Source organism: Oryctolagus cuniculus, chromosome 2 (assembly GCF_051225735.1).
Source record: "Oryctolagus cuniculus isolate XC-2025 breed Fujian yellow rabbit chromosome 2, ASM5122573v1, whole genome shotgun sequence".
Classification (NCBI taxonomy): Eukaryota; Metazoa; Chordata; class Mammalia; order Lagomorpha; family Leporidae; genus Oryctolagus; species Oryctolagus cuniculus.
In genome coordinates, this window is record NC_142868.1 from 82,162,105 (window position 1) to 82,176,232 (window position 14,128).

A 14,128-nucleotide genomic window follows, 5' to 3' on the forward strand; every position below is an offset into this window, starting at 1 on the left:
GCCAGCTCTTGCCAGTCCTACCTGCCAGTCCTACCTATCGGCAAAGAGCTGTATAAATTCAAAGATGAAAGACAGGCTGGTCACCATTTCACATTTTCAAACCTCTTCACTTCACAAAGAAACGGAGAGCCGGAGAGCCACAGACCCAAGGGAGGTCAGACAGGAAGCGCCCTGGGGTCTTACAACCAAAACCCAGTCTTTGCAATGCTCTCTCTCCCAGAAGGAGGGTGGCAGGCATGAGAGTGGAGATCCCCTTGCCCTACTAGGGGCCCGAGAAAACTTGTGGGCTGCAGAGAAAGGAGCCAAATGACTTCTAGTGGGTGATGTCAACTTCCCAACAAGACAAACGATGTCAGGGAGGAAACGTGGACTCACGGGCTTCCTGACTCTCTTTGCAGGCCCCAGAGCTCACGGACAAAGGGAAAGCATCTGGCAAAAATCAAGGGTGCAGGGCAAGCTTCCATGCTTCTGTTCAGAGCTTTCTGAATATGGAGAAAGTGGGAATGAGCCCTCTGCCTCGGAGAGGTCTCTCGGGACTGAGTGCATCGCCTGAGCAGAGCTCTGTAGCAGTCCAGTCATTTCCAGAGGAGGTCTGGACAGTCAAGCGCAGCCCGGGGCAGTCTCGGGAGGTGGGGCTGGCCTGGGCTCCAGTACCAGAGGCGTGGGCAGGTGAGGAGGGAGGAGGCTCTTTCCGGCTGACTCACGCCCCCTACCCTGCAGCTGTTCTCCCTCTCCGTGCTGCCCTGCTCCACTCCCACCATGTTCCTGGTTTGGGCTCAACCTTAGCAACCAGCTCCAAGAGCTAACAACACCTGCCCACTCAGCGAACTGGCACGCGCTCAAGGGACCGGCGCACAATCTACTGTTTTGACACCACACCTTTTGTTGAAGCCAAGGCTTTGGGGAGGGAGGAGAGGAAAGGACACAGCTTGCTGCGCTGGCTCCTGGCATCATGGCCACCTCCTAAGCTCCATTTGCATTTGCTGCCTCGGTCCCCACCGCCGGCGCCAATTGGTGGCGTGTGCAGGAACAGGTGGCAAACCCTGACGCTGGCAGATGCACCGCGCTCACAGCAGATGTAACGTCCCTTTCCTTGCAGGTTTCTTGGCACCTTCTGGCCCTTCCGGAGCCAGTGCCTCCCAGGGGCTTGCCTCCTGGTGCCGGATGCCGCCCTGCAGCACCAGGAGCCATCAGGAAGGCAAGGGGCCTGTATTTTCTAGGACACAGATGCCTCTGCCCACCCCTCACAGTCCAGCTCCTGCCAGGTCACAGAGCCACGAGGGCGAGGGAGAGGCCCGGATAGGGGAAGTCTCGGAGGGGAAAATCACCATCAGCTGACAATGGTTCCACCATCCACCCTGGGCAGGCCCAACAATGTCCCATTTTCACAAATTCTCCTTACATTCACATAGGCCTGTTTAATTATAAAAAAAAAAAAAAAAAAGATTTAGGACTGAAATGACCTTTGAATATTAAATTATAAATCACTGGAACTTCCTGTGTATGAAGTCAAGTGCATGATCTCCAGCCCTTGATGTTCTAATAGGAACAGTTAGGCAATATTTCTAAGTATTACATGTATACGCGGTTCATGCATCTCCATGACACTGGGGAATTAAGAAATGCCCTTTCTGGGGCTGGTGCTGTGGCACAGTAGGTTAACGCCCTGGCCTGAAGCGCCGGCATCCCATATGGGTGCTGGTTCTAGTCCCGGCTGCTCCTCTTCTGATCCAGCTCTCTGCTGTGGCCTGGGAAAGCAGTGCAAGATGGCCCAAATCGTTGGGCCCCTGCACTTACGCGGGAGACCTTGAAGAAGCTCCTGGCTCCTGGCTTCGGATCAGCACAGCTCTGGCCATTGCGGCCAACTGGGGAGGGAACCAGCGGGTGGAAGACCCCTCTATGTCTCTACCTCTCTCTGTAACTCTGTTAAATAAATCAAAAAGAAGAAGAAGAAGAAGAAGAAGAAGAAGAAGAAGAAGAAGAAGAAGAAGAAGAAGAAGAAGAAGAAGAAGAAGAAGAAAGAAAGGCCCCTTTTGTTTTCTAGTGAAACTAAAAATGAAGAGACCCCACTTCCCACCCAAAGCTGATGAGAAGTCTAGGGTTTCTTGTTTTGGAAGGCTTGTGCCGGCTTTCTGTGAGTATAAAATCCATGGATCTTAGCTGGTGCAAAGAACAAAAGGAGAAAGCTCTGTTCATTGCCTCAAGACAACACGCACTGCACCGCTCCTTGTTCAGCATGTGTGTGACCCACATTCAGTGACAGGCAGCTGTATGTCCTCTACGCCAAGTTCATGCACAAGGGAGAGTCCCTTAACAACCAGCACTCAGACGGCCCCACAGCAGCCTTGGGAACTCTGTTCATCCCCGAGAGGCTGAATTCAAGTGAGCCCAGCTTCCTGCTGTCCTGGAGGACTTTGCCACTGCCTCAGCAACCCTTCAGCCGTCAGCTCAAACAGGACAAGCTGGCACTCCGGCTCTCACAGTCCTATCACAGCAGTGATCACTAACTGAAGCCACCAGCTACGTTCTTCTGAGGGCATGAATGACAGCGGGATCCGGGCCAGTTCTGGTGCCGGCACATATCCAATGCCTAGGAAAGTGCCTAGCACGAGCTGGTGACAAGCGTCTGTTGAAGCAGTAACAACGTGTCAGGTCTTCAGCCTCCTCCTTTTCTCACACTACCAAATGTTCTTTCTCCAACAAACCCCATCCCCAGTGCACCTAGGTCTTAAACAGCCTATCTCAGGGATGGAAAATGGGGATCTTTCCTTGAACCCATCAAGCTTAGGCCACAGCAGAGGAAAACTGCAATTCATTTTTTGATCACTTGTTACACATACATGCAAACTGACAGATCTGTGGTGCCAAGATTGAGAATGCAGAGTTGATTAGAGACTGAGGGAGCCAGGTCACAGCGCTGGTCCGACTGAACTCACTGATATTCAGGCTGATGTCTGGATTTGACTGAAGATCAGTTCTGCTCTGTCTGTTACCCAGCTAGCAAGAGAGTAAAGAATATGAACAAAAACAGTCCAGATGGCTAGAACACTCCTCATTGCCACCCGAATTCCTTGTAGTGAAGCCCCCAGGATTCAGAGCCTTCAGCAGGTTAGAAGAGTAAGGAATCTCCCAAGGGGAAGAGTCCAGAATCTCAGTTCACTGACTTTCCCAAGAATTTCCTACACTGTTCCCGGCTGCACAGAAGTATGGACTCTGTATTCTCTCGCTAACCACGGCAAGGGGCCAGCTCTGGGGCCCTAAGATGGCCATAACCTCTCATAGGAATTACGGTAGAAAACAGCATGGTGTCATCAAAAACACAACAAAATGGGTGGGCACTTGCATAGCAGGTTAAGTCACTGCTTGCTTGCAACACCCATATCCCATATTAGGGTGATGGTTCAAGTCCCAGATGCTTGATCCAGCTTCCTGCTTGTGTACCTGGGAAAGCAGAAGATGGCCCAATTTCTTGGGCCCCTGCCACCAATGAGGGAAATCTGGATAAAGTTCCAGGCTCTCGGTTTTGGCCTGGCCCTGGCCATTGCACATCTATCTATCTCTCCCCCTACTTGAAAAATAAATAAATCTTTTCTAAAAAAATAAACAATGCAGTACAGTGGGCTAAGCTAGCAGCATCCTATATAGCAGTGTTAGTTGGAGTCTCAGCTGTTCCTCTTCTGATCCACGTCCCTGCAGTGTGCCTGGGCCACCCACATGTGACACCTGGATGGAGTTCTGGGCTCCTGATTTTGGCCTGGCCCAGCCCTGCTCATTGCAGCCAGCTGAGGAGAAACCCAGCAGACAGAAGACAACACGCATGCACACACCTGCTCTCTCTCTTCCTCTCTCTCCTGCCCTTACCCCTGTCACTCTGCCTTTCAAATAAATAGAGCTTTAAATAAATAAATAAGAAACTGGTTGGACTCTTAGAGTCTTGGCCCATGGTTTGAACAAGGAGAGTAATGTTCTCTGGAAGACAAGCTGAAGAAGTCTGCTAGCATCTGAAGCGGCTTTGTGTCAAGACCTAGAGAAGAGTTGACTGTGCAGAGGAAAGGAGCCCACGAAAGCAAATCTGCCTCAAAAGGAGGCTGCAGAGCGATTTGTAAAGGGACTAGAGCCATCTGGTGGGGACTACTGAAAGCAGAAAGATCACAAGAATCAGTGACCCAAGAAATGTAAGTGGCTTACCTAAGCTGAAAGAGTGAGGCAATGTCATTTAAGTGGTTATCCTCAGATATCATGTGAATCCAAAAGTGGGGGAACCGGTTTCGAAGAGCCTCAGGTATGAAGGGATGTGTGCTCCACTCTGAAGCTTTCGCTTCTTGCCTCTCCCTGAACTCGGGAACCTATAAAGGGTCAACAGGATCTCTTCGGCAGTCTTGACTTTCCACCTGGTTGATGTCCAAGAGCACACAGCTGGGTGCCCAGCCATCGTCACAGCCTCGTTGTCCTGCCTCAAAGCCCCCCAACCAGGAGGGAAGGCAGCAGCTTTCCCAACCCCTCCTAGAGTTAGGACTGTATTACCAACACCACCCCCTAATCACTGGTGACAATAATGAGATGTCAAATAAACCTCTCTTCAGTCAAAGGTTGAAGATGAAACTGTCCTACCTCACCTGCACAAGAAATATGAATATTTAGCTTGCTCTGGTAGTTTAGGAAGATATGTCTTTGGGCCTGAAACCTGTGGAATGGATTTGCTACAGACCTTGCTTTTGTATGCATGTAAGTCTAAACTTGTTCATAAAGACTTTTTTTTTTTTTGACAGGCAGAGTTAGACAGTGAGAGAAAGAGACAGGGAGAAAGGTCTTCCTTCCGTCGTTTCATTTATTTACTCATTTATTTGAAAGGCAAGGTGACAGGTAGGGTCTAGGGGTCAGGACAGGGAGAGATCTTCCATCTGTTGGTTCATTCCCCAAATGACTGCAACGGCCAGGACTCAGCCTGCCTGAACTCGGGAGCCAGAAACTCCCTCTGGGTCTCATGTGGGTGGCAGGAACTCCACTCTTTGAGTCATCATCTGCTGCTTCCCAGGTTCATTAGCAGGAAGGCAGATTGGAATCAGAGTAGCTGGGAGCTGAACTGGCACTTCAATATGGGATGCAGGCTCCCAGGCACCAGCTTAGCCACCCCTGCCCAGAATTGTTCTTAACATAAGCAGAGTATACAAATTATTCTGCAGGCAGAAGTAAAAAGTAAATACCATTGTTTCAGTTAAAATGCTCTGAGGGTTAATCTCAAAGGTAGATACAAATGATCCAAAGAAATACATAGTGGGGCTGGCACTGTGGTCTGGCGGGTGGCGCCACCGCCTGCAGTGCTGGCATCCCATGTGGACGCCAGTTCGAGTCCTGGATGCTCCACTTCCAGTCTGGTTGCTCCAATTCCAGTCTGGCTCTCTGCTGTGGCCCGGGAGAGCAGTGGAGGATGGCCCAAGTGCTTAGGCCCCTGCACCCGTGTGGGAGACCTGGAGGAGACTCCTGGCTCCGGATCGACACAGCTCTGACCATTGTGGTCAACTGAGGAGTGAGCCAGGGGATGGAAGATATTTCTCTTTCTCTTTCTCTCTCTCTCTCTCTCTCTCTCTCTCTCACTCTCTCTCTCTTTCTCTGTGTAACTCTTTCAAATAAATAAATATTTTTTAAAAAATAAAATACATAACAGAAGAGAAAAAGCACTCAGAATTATTAGCTACAACCCATGAAATCCTCTCTGCTTAGAGTAAGCAGAAAAGGCACTTGTTCAAGAATAGTAGGCAGCTCACACAATTGCTGGGAGAGTTGCAAAGCTGATCACTGCAAACTACACGGGCAGGAATGACAACCACCCCCTACTACATTGTTGGCTTCTCGTGAAATACCTTTACCCCTACTGCTCAATCTCTGGACCCTTAGAAACTGAACATTAGAAAGCATTTGCCAAGGAACTATCCATCTGTCACCATGTCACCCAGAGAGTCAATTCCATAATGCAGCAGAAACTACTGTGCAGTCATGAAAACCCACGACTAGGTCACATTTCCCAGCCTCCCTCACTGTCAGGTGTGGCATGGGACTGAGTTCTGACCTTTGGTATATAGACTGAAGAGAAGCTCACCACTTCCAAAAAGAGACCATGAAAACCTCCAAATTTTTTTGTTTTAAGGTTTATTTCTTTGTTTGAAAGGCAGAGTTATAGAGAAGTAGAGACAGAGGGGTCTTCCATCCATTGGTTCACTCTCCAAATGGCCGCAACGGCCAGAGCTGCTCCAATCTGAAGCCAGGAGCCAGGAGCTTCTTCCAGGTCTCCCACGCCAGTTGCAGGGGCCCAAGGACTTGGGCCATCTTCTACTGTTTTCCCAGGCCTGGATCAGAGAGCTGGATCAGAAGAGGAGCAGCCGGGACTCAAACCGGCACCCATATGGGATGCCTCCTCTGCAGGCAGCAGCTTTCCCCACTACACAGCACTGCCCCCCCCCCGCCCCCCATGGCTCTTTCTTGCTTCTTCTGCTGTCTTAATGGAGAGCACTTTGGGAACCTAGAGGTGGCAGGCACACAAAAGGTATACACCCTGAACCATGGAGTGAATACACAGAAAGCCGCTCCACCAGGAACTCACATGAGTGACAAGTAAACGCACACTGTGCTTCAGTGCCAAGGGTATGTGACTGATCTGCTACACAGACTGTCACTCACCCTAAGAATGCCATTCATATTGCTCATTTCCAAATCAAGTCTTACATGGGCCCATCTGACTGCAGAAGTCTAGGTTATACACTGAACTCTAGCTGCAAGAGAGCCAGGAGATGCAAGTTTTCTGACATTGTTCTTGGAAAAATGGAACTCTGAACAGTTACCACGCTGTAGAAAGACTACGTGGCGTAGGGGAAAGTGAACCATGACTTCCACAGAAAGGAACAAAGAGTTCGCAGGAAATATATAGCCCAAATAACATATTAAAAGATGGCCAATTTCACTGACAGTCAAAGAAATGCAAAAGTACACCCCCAAAATAACCATTTAATAGCCATTAAATTGCAGGGGAAAATTAGTATTTATTTGAGAGGAAGAGTGAGAAAGAGAGGAAGAGACAAAGAAAAAGGTCTTCTATCTGCTGGTTCACTCCCCAAATGGCCACAACAGCCGGAGCTGCACCGATCCAAAGCCAGAAGCTTCTTCCAGGTTCTGCCACATGAGTGCAGAGACCCAAGCATTTGGGTCATCTTCCACCACTTTCTCAGTCCATAGCAGAGAGCTGGATCAGAAGTAGAATAACTGTGACTCAAACCAGCTACCATATTGGATGCCGGTGCCACAGGTGGAGGCTTAGCCCACTATGCCACAGCACCAGTCCCCACAAAAATTTTTAAGGCTTATAAATTTAGCAATGGTGTAGAGAAATGGACTCTGTCATAGCACAATGGTAGAAGTATAAATTATTGCAACAAATATGGAAAGGAAAATTGTTCACTATTTAACAAAGTTGAAGATGGACATAGAACCTAACCCAGCAAGTCCGTTTCTAGATAACTATCTTAGCCCAGAAGTGATACACATGGCTTTCACTCACAGCCCACTGGCCAGAAGTAGTCATACAACCATACCTCACTGCAACATTGCAAGGAAGGGTAATCCTCTCCCATGTCCAAAATGAGGAGGAAATTAGAAAACACTGAGTACAAGAAATACCTACCATACTTTTTCAAAGAATCCCAGTGCTGAAGCCTTCTTGTACGAATTAGCAAAGAAAGCCTTGCAGTAAGACCTTCTCACCATACACAGACTTACTGCCATCCAAGGACTGCAAGAACCCTTTGCTGGGATAGAATCCATCGTTGTTGGAAAGGAAATCGTTCTAGAGCCAAAGTTAGAAAGGTAAGAAGTAAATCCCAACAAGGACAAGTGACTCATCCCTTCCCAACTTAGATTCAGAAGACACTCCATGATGACATCCTGCCATCTGTTGTAGATGAGAATCCCTGTACCCAGATGGAAAGCCACTTCGCAAGAACTCTTGGTCAGGGCTGGCTGCACAACAGAGTAACTGGGTTGGTAACTGGCACCAGCTTCAGCTCCTACCTCCAATTGACTGCTAATGCAGACCCTGGATGGCAGTGGCAATGCCTTAAGTAGTTGGTTTCCTGTCACCCACATGGGAGACCTACATTGAGTTCCAACATCCCAGCTTCAGCTCAGCCCTGTCTGGTCTGTGGAGGGCATTTGGGGAATGCATCAGCAAAGAGGAGCTCACTGTGTGTGTGTGTGTGTGTGTGTGTGTGTACACGTGCCTCTCAAATTAAAATCAAAAACTTTAAAAAAAAGAATTCTTGCTCAATAGTAACAGCATCTTGTTTATTTACCATTGTCCATTCCAGAAAGGCATCCTGATACCCACATGGTGGAAAGCAGTCAACAGCTAAGTGGTCATTAAGCCTATTATAGGTATAGATCGGATGGTCCACTTCAGACAGGTCTTGAATGCATTGAGTCTCCTGGAAAATTCTAGCAAACCAACAAAATCTACTGCCTTCCACCTTTGTTACAATTCAAACTAAGGTGATCTTTCACGGAGTGTTCTCACAAAAGACCTAGCTGATTACCAACACGTAGGCACTCGATAGATGTTTGTTAACTGATGGGAACAAGGCACCAATCTACCTAGATCATCACATGCATGCCACTGGTATGTGGTCTACAAAGGATAAACAGGCAGCCAGTAAATCACTGCCAGAGCTAGGTGGTTGTACATACACCAGGAATTTTTGTCCAAATGCCAAGGCGAGGTGGAGGAGGAAGATGGGAACTCTCCCAACTGGCACGGCCCGATCAATGCCACTGCCAAAGGAGGCAGAGGGGCGGAAATGGATCTTGGAGCCAACTCATTAAATTCAGAAGCTGAGAGATTTCATCCCATCTCTCCTCACAAGTGACTGTAGTCTGTCTACATTCCTGCTTGCCATCTAGAACACACAGGGTGGGAAGGAGGAGACTGAAGTTCGCATCAGATTCTCAGACGAGCAGAAAAGCAGAGACCATTTTGCTCATAAATACTAAGATCCCACCAAGCTTCTGGCTTGGTTTGAAAGCTGAGGTGAAGATGCACACAGAAGAGTGGTCACAAACTTCCCCACCCAAAGGATCCATACAACCGGCTGGACGTCAAAACCACCTTGATCTTTAGAGTAGACAATCCCTGGGGGAAAAAATGTTTTTTTTTTTCCAAAAGACTCAAAGGATCACAGCACAGCAAAGTGGGTGTTACCTGGTGACTTTCCTAGGAAGATGCAGTCAAGAAAACAGATGCTGTTGCTGTGATAAAGCAGCCAGGAAGGACCCGGAGGCGACCTCGCTCACCCCTGGTGGACCTACACAAAACTGAAGGCAGTTCAAGTTCTCTTTCTTCTATTCACCTTTCCCTCTCTTAGACTAGTTGGCTACTTCCCTTTGTCCTGGTTTCTATATTTTAGGCCTATTTGAGTTTTTCCTTCACTCAGAAAAATCAGCTAGAAGTAATCCACTATGACTTTAGTCACCATCTCTTGAGGACTTCCTGTGTGCCAGACACCGAGCTCGGGCTTAACAGACATTCTCTTTCCTAACACCCCCTTCTACAGAAGCACTGTTTTCTTTGTAATTGATGAACTGGGGCTCAGAAAGGTTAAATAAGGCGTGAGAGCTCATACAGCCAGGAACGCACAAAACTAGATTTCAGCTTTTTCCCTCTACCAGTGCAGCCTTCATTCTCAGTAATGAGCTGAGGAACAGACTACGATCCTTCCCAAGTGTGTTTGCACTTTGGAGGCTACCACCCCACGTTATGGGTTTCACTTTCTAAAATGGGTCCATGTCGTGGGGCAGGCTTTGCCCTGGCAGTTAAGATGCACTGCACCGCTTATCACAGTGCCTGCGTCTGATGCCCAGCTCCACTGCCTGACTCCAGCTTCCTGCTAATGCAGACGCTGGGAGTCAGCAGTGATGGATCAAGTAATTGGTTCCTGACACCCACCTGAGAGACCTGGCTTGATTTCCCAGCTGTTGGCTTCAGCCCACCCAGCCCTGGCATCTGGAGGGTGAACAAGCAAATAGGAGTTCTCTCTCTTCTTCTTCTCTCTCAAATTAAAAAAGAAATTGAATGCACCAATGTCACCAATGTCTAAACTAGAGTATTTGCAGATGGAATAATAGAATGTCTGGGATTTTAAAAATAATCCCAGGGCTGGTACACTGACCAAAGTACATAACTACTGAAGTTGGGGGATTATATAATGTTTTGAAATATATTGGAATTTTTCCAAAATAAAGTATTTAAGAAAATAAATAAACTGCGTTGAAACAAAAGGTTAAAAACCAGGCAATCTTCCTAAAGAAAGCAATGCTTCCCTCACAGAAATTCCACCAGCCATGTTTCCCTCTGTTGAGCTAGAAACCGCAGTTCCATTGAACACCTCTGTAACCATACCATCTAAGGTGGGCTCTGTTCTCACCATCACCACCATAAATGCTAACATCTTGAGATGCACAGAATTAAAGCACCCAGCCTAATTTTTTTAAATAGCTCAAAGAGAGGAGTTTTTATAATTAATTTATTTACAAAGCATTAGAGAGAGGGAGAGACAAAGAGAAATAGAGAACTTCCATTTGCTGGTTCACTCCCCTAATGGCTACACAGCCTGGGCTGGGCCAGATATAAACCAGGAGTGCCATTCAGGTCTCTCATGGGGACAGCAATAGCCCAAGTACTTGGACCATCATCTGCTACCTTCCCAGGCACAAACCAGCACTCCGATATGGGATGCTGGCTTCACACGCAAACACAGGTTTAACCCACTGCACCACTACACCTGGGCTCACTCAGCCTAATTTTATCAGTCCTACTTTGCCACCATAAAGCCCAGATCTACCCCCATTGAGCTTGTTAACTGCAGAACTAACACAGACACAGACAAAGGGAAAACACCCCCCGGAGGCTCTGCATTGGTTTAGCACTTGCTGTCCATACGCAGAGGCTCATCAATTATTTACTGTGTGTAAAAAGTCTTGTTCTTTAGCCACTTTCAAGAGCTGGCACTAAGGAGTGAGTCCTGGAGCTCAGAACTGAGTTAAGGACCTCAGTACAGAATAGTGTAGGGAGCGAAACAACTAAACGGCTTCACCTCCACTCCTTACGCACAGCCCCTGGTGCTAACTTTGGCCAAGTCTCCAGTTCCATCCATCTGGTCTACTCCTTTGTAGGCGGTCTTGATGGCACCTTTCCAATAGGGTGCCCTGCACTCGTGCCCTGTGCATGATGAGCAAGTGATTCTAAAGCAATGAGCCCCTCCTCTTCCCAAGAGTTTTTTATCTATGGTGGAGTGACCCGGGTGCAGTGGGCACTGAACTTATTTACTCCAGGTTCTTGTCTCCCACAGCAACAGTAAGCAGAGCTTGGCACCACTTGCAAGTAGAAAACAAAATTTATCTGGCAGTGAGGCTATAAATGCACACGCACGCACCGGAGTGGGCCGCCCTACACAGAGAAATACACAACACGAGTGGGCCAAAGAGTGGCCCACAAACTCTGGAGAAAAGAGAAACTGAAACTTAAGCATCCAAGCGCTGAACACACTGCCGAGCGCCTCGGTGCGAGGCCCAGGGCGGAAGGAGCGCGTTCCCCCGCCTGCCACTTCCTTTTATCGCCGAGGCACCCAGGTCCTGGCTACAACAGATGCATCATGGGAAGGCAGGGGCTTTGATTGGCAAGTAGGCGGGTACATCGCGGGGGCGGGGGCAGCTTGCAACTTCCGGTTCCACTGACCTAACTAGCTGCCTGCCTAACCCATTATCCGGACAGAGGAATTGGGGAACTGAGAGCTGATTCATTCTAGGAGCTGCTCCCTGTTTGTTTTTATTGGCTTCGCTAAGATTAGTCTACTCAAGTTGTCACAACAAAATACCGCAGACCCAGGTGGCGTAAATGACAGACATTTGTATTTTCCCAGAGTCTGGAGGCTGGAAGTCCAAGACGAAGGTGCCAGCAGGGCCGGTTTCTCCCGCGGCCCTTCTCCTGGCTTACAGATGGCTGTGAGCGCAGAGCTCCTTTCATAGGCCCGGTCTATTAGATTAGATTGCACCCTCGTTTGCCCTTAACTGCCTTTTTAAAGGCCCCGTCTGCAGATATGGTCGCACTGGGGTAAGCGCGTCAACAAATGATTTTCAGGGGGCCACAACGGAGTCGAGAATGCTCTCACCTCCAAGTCCTCTTGCCTACAGCCCACACATGCCCCCGTGCCCACCTGGCTAGCTCACACAGCTCCCAGTGCTGAGCGCCCACAAGAAGGGCGGGTGTGCAACACAGCTAGGCAGGGCCTCCAAAGGCTTGCAAGTGCAGCCAGAGCGCTGGGAAAGGCCCAGCCCTGCTCCGAGACAGGCCTGCGCACAAAGCCTAACTGGCCGCCGTGGAAGCCTGCAGCCCAGCCCACAGCCCAGCGCCTAATCGGTTTCATTTTTTTGAGTGTTGCATTCTGTTTGCGCACCTTGTGGGAAGAAGGGCGCCATGTAACAGGAGTTTAAGTATCAACGTGATGGCCCACAGCTACGCCAGCATGCCCTCCATCTGCACTTCATCCTCCGCCTGGGTAGCAGGTGCTATGTTTTAGTAACCTGACAGACATTTCCAACTGGACAGCGAAGCGCTCCCTTTCTCATTTCCACTGCAACCATTGCAATCATGCAACAGAGAAAGATGGCCAAGAAAATGCACAAGGGTCATGCTGAGGATTGTGGGAATCCTGTTTCGATTTAAAAGGGGAGGGCGCAGGTGTGATGCTTGTGGCCCGCTGGGCTGTGCCATTCCAGCTGCACGTGGAAGCAGCCAGGAACCATGTTCCCCAGAAGCCCCCTTCACACCGGGCCTTCAGTTTGGGTTTGTTGTGAAAGACACTCGCCTGGGATTTAGTGGACAGCAGCAGAAGCAGCCAGGGTTATGTAAGGTCAGGGGCAGGGCGACTTACCGGCAAACGTAGTTTTGGGGCAGATTCCGCGGAGCCCAGGAAAGCAGCGTGCTTTGCTGCTTCAGATGGAGATGAGTGGTAGGAGCTTTGCAGAGCTTCATGAGGTTTGTGGTCGCCTCTGCGTGAGCGCTGAGCGCCAACCGCTTTGGGCTTACATGCTGTGATCAGCAGTCATATCATCTTTGCCCTCCCAACGGTTACAGAAACAACTAATCCTGTACCTTCCCATTCGGGACAGGGAGAATAATTTGTTTTCCTAATCAAAAAAGTTTTTTTTTCTTTAATATGGAAGTTGAATGAAAAGATGTACACCTGGTAGACCAGGCTGGCCTCTCAGAAAGGCCGGCTCTGCGGAGTAGTAGGCTAAGCCTCCACCTGCAGGGCCCGCATCCCATATGGGGGCCAGTTGGTGTCCCTGTTGCTCCTCTTCCAATCCAGCTCCCTGCTGATGGCCTGGGAACACAGTAGAGGATGGCCCAAGGGCTTGCCGCTAAAGCAATGCATGAAGCCACCAACCTCCAGACTTTCCTCCACTAAGAATAAACCCACTCATTTAAGCCAACCTCGGCTGAGTGTGCTGACATTTGTAGCCTAATGCAATCTTGATAAATCTTCCAATTTTTCAACAGTAACTTAGAAAAGGGAGGAAGACTCCTCTATGAAATCCTCTCATTACCTGGTTAATGCCACTCTTAGGATCATTGGTTGCTATTCTCACCCTTTTATACTATTGTGTCTGTTTAAGTGTTTACAGGAGTGGATAATGGAACGAACCAAGATATTCAGCAACCCAGCGGTCAACCATATGCTGCTACAGGGATATACTCGGCCCCCCACCCAGGAAACAACAGCTTGAGACACCCCCATGCAGGCAAAGAGTACCTCGTCGCCCCATGTCAGCTCTAAAGACAGATCATCGTCCCCCTACCCTTCCTGGACTTTGGGGGCTAATGTTATCCCATGAAACTGCTTTATAAACAACAAAAGGGGGGAATGTGAGTAAAATGGCACAGTCTTATCTGTGGCGCGTTCTGCACCCTGACACCATCCTAGGCTCTAGCCCCCGCCACCATTGCTGGAAGCCAGGTGACCACATGGCCCAACGACCGGTGTCAGCTCCACCCCCATCCTAATTGGATTTGCTGCTCCTACCTCCCTGC

At 49.0% G+C, this 14,128-nt stretch overlaps 1 long non-coding RNA gene across 2 annotated transcripts; it reads left to right on the forward strand.

The window, feature by feature from the left end:
- Nucleotides 1-11,686: 11,686 nt before the first annotated feature.
- Nucleotides 11,687-13,898, forward strand: LOC149127865 (uncharacterized). 2 transcript variants are annotated; one of them, XR_016230004.1, is made up of 2 exons: nt 11,687-12,148; nt 13,714-13,898. It is a non-coding gene; the product is annotated as an uncharacterized LOC149127865 (long non-coding RNA). The 2 variants fall into 2 exon arrangements; XR_016230003.1 differs by lacking the exon at nt 11,687-12,148 and adding an exon at nt 12,161-13,072.
- The last annotated feature ends 230 nt before the right edge of the window (nt 13,899-14,128 follow it).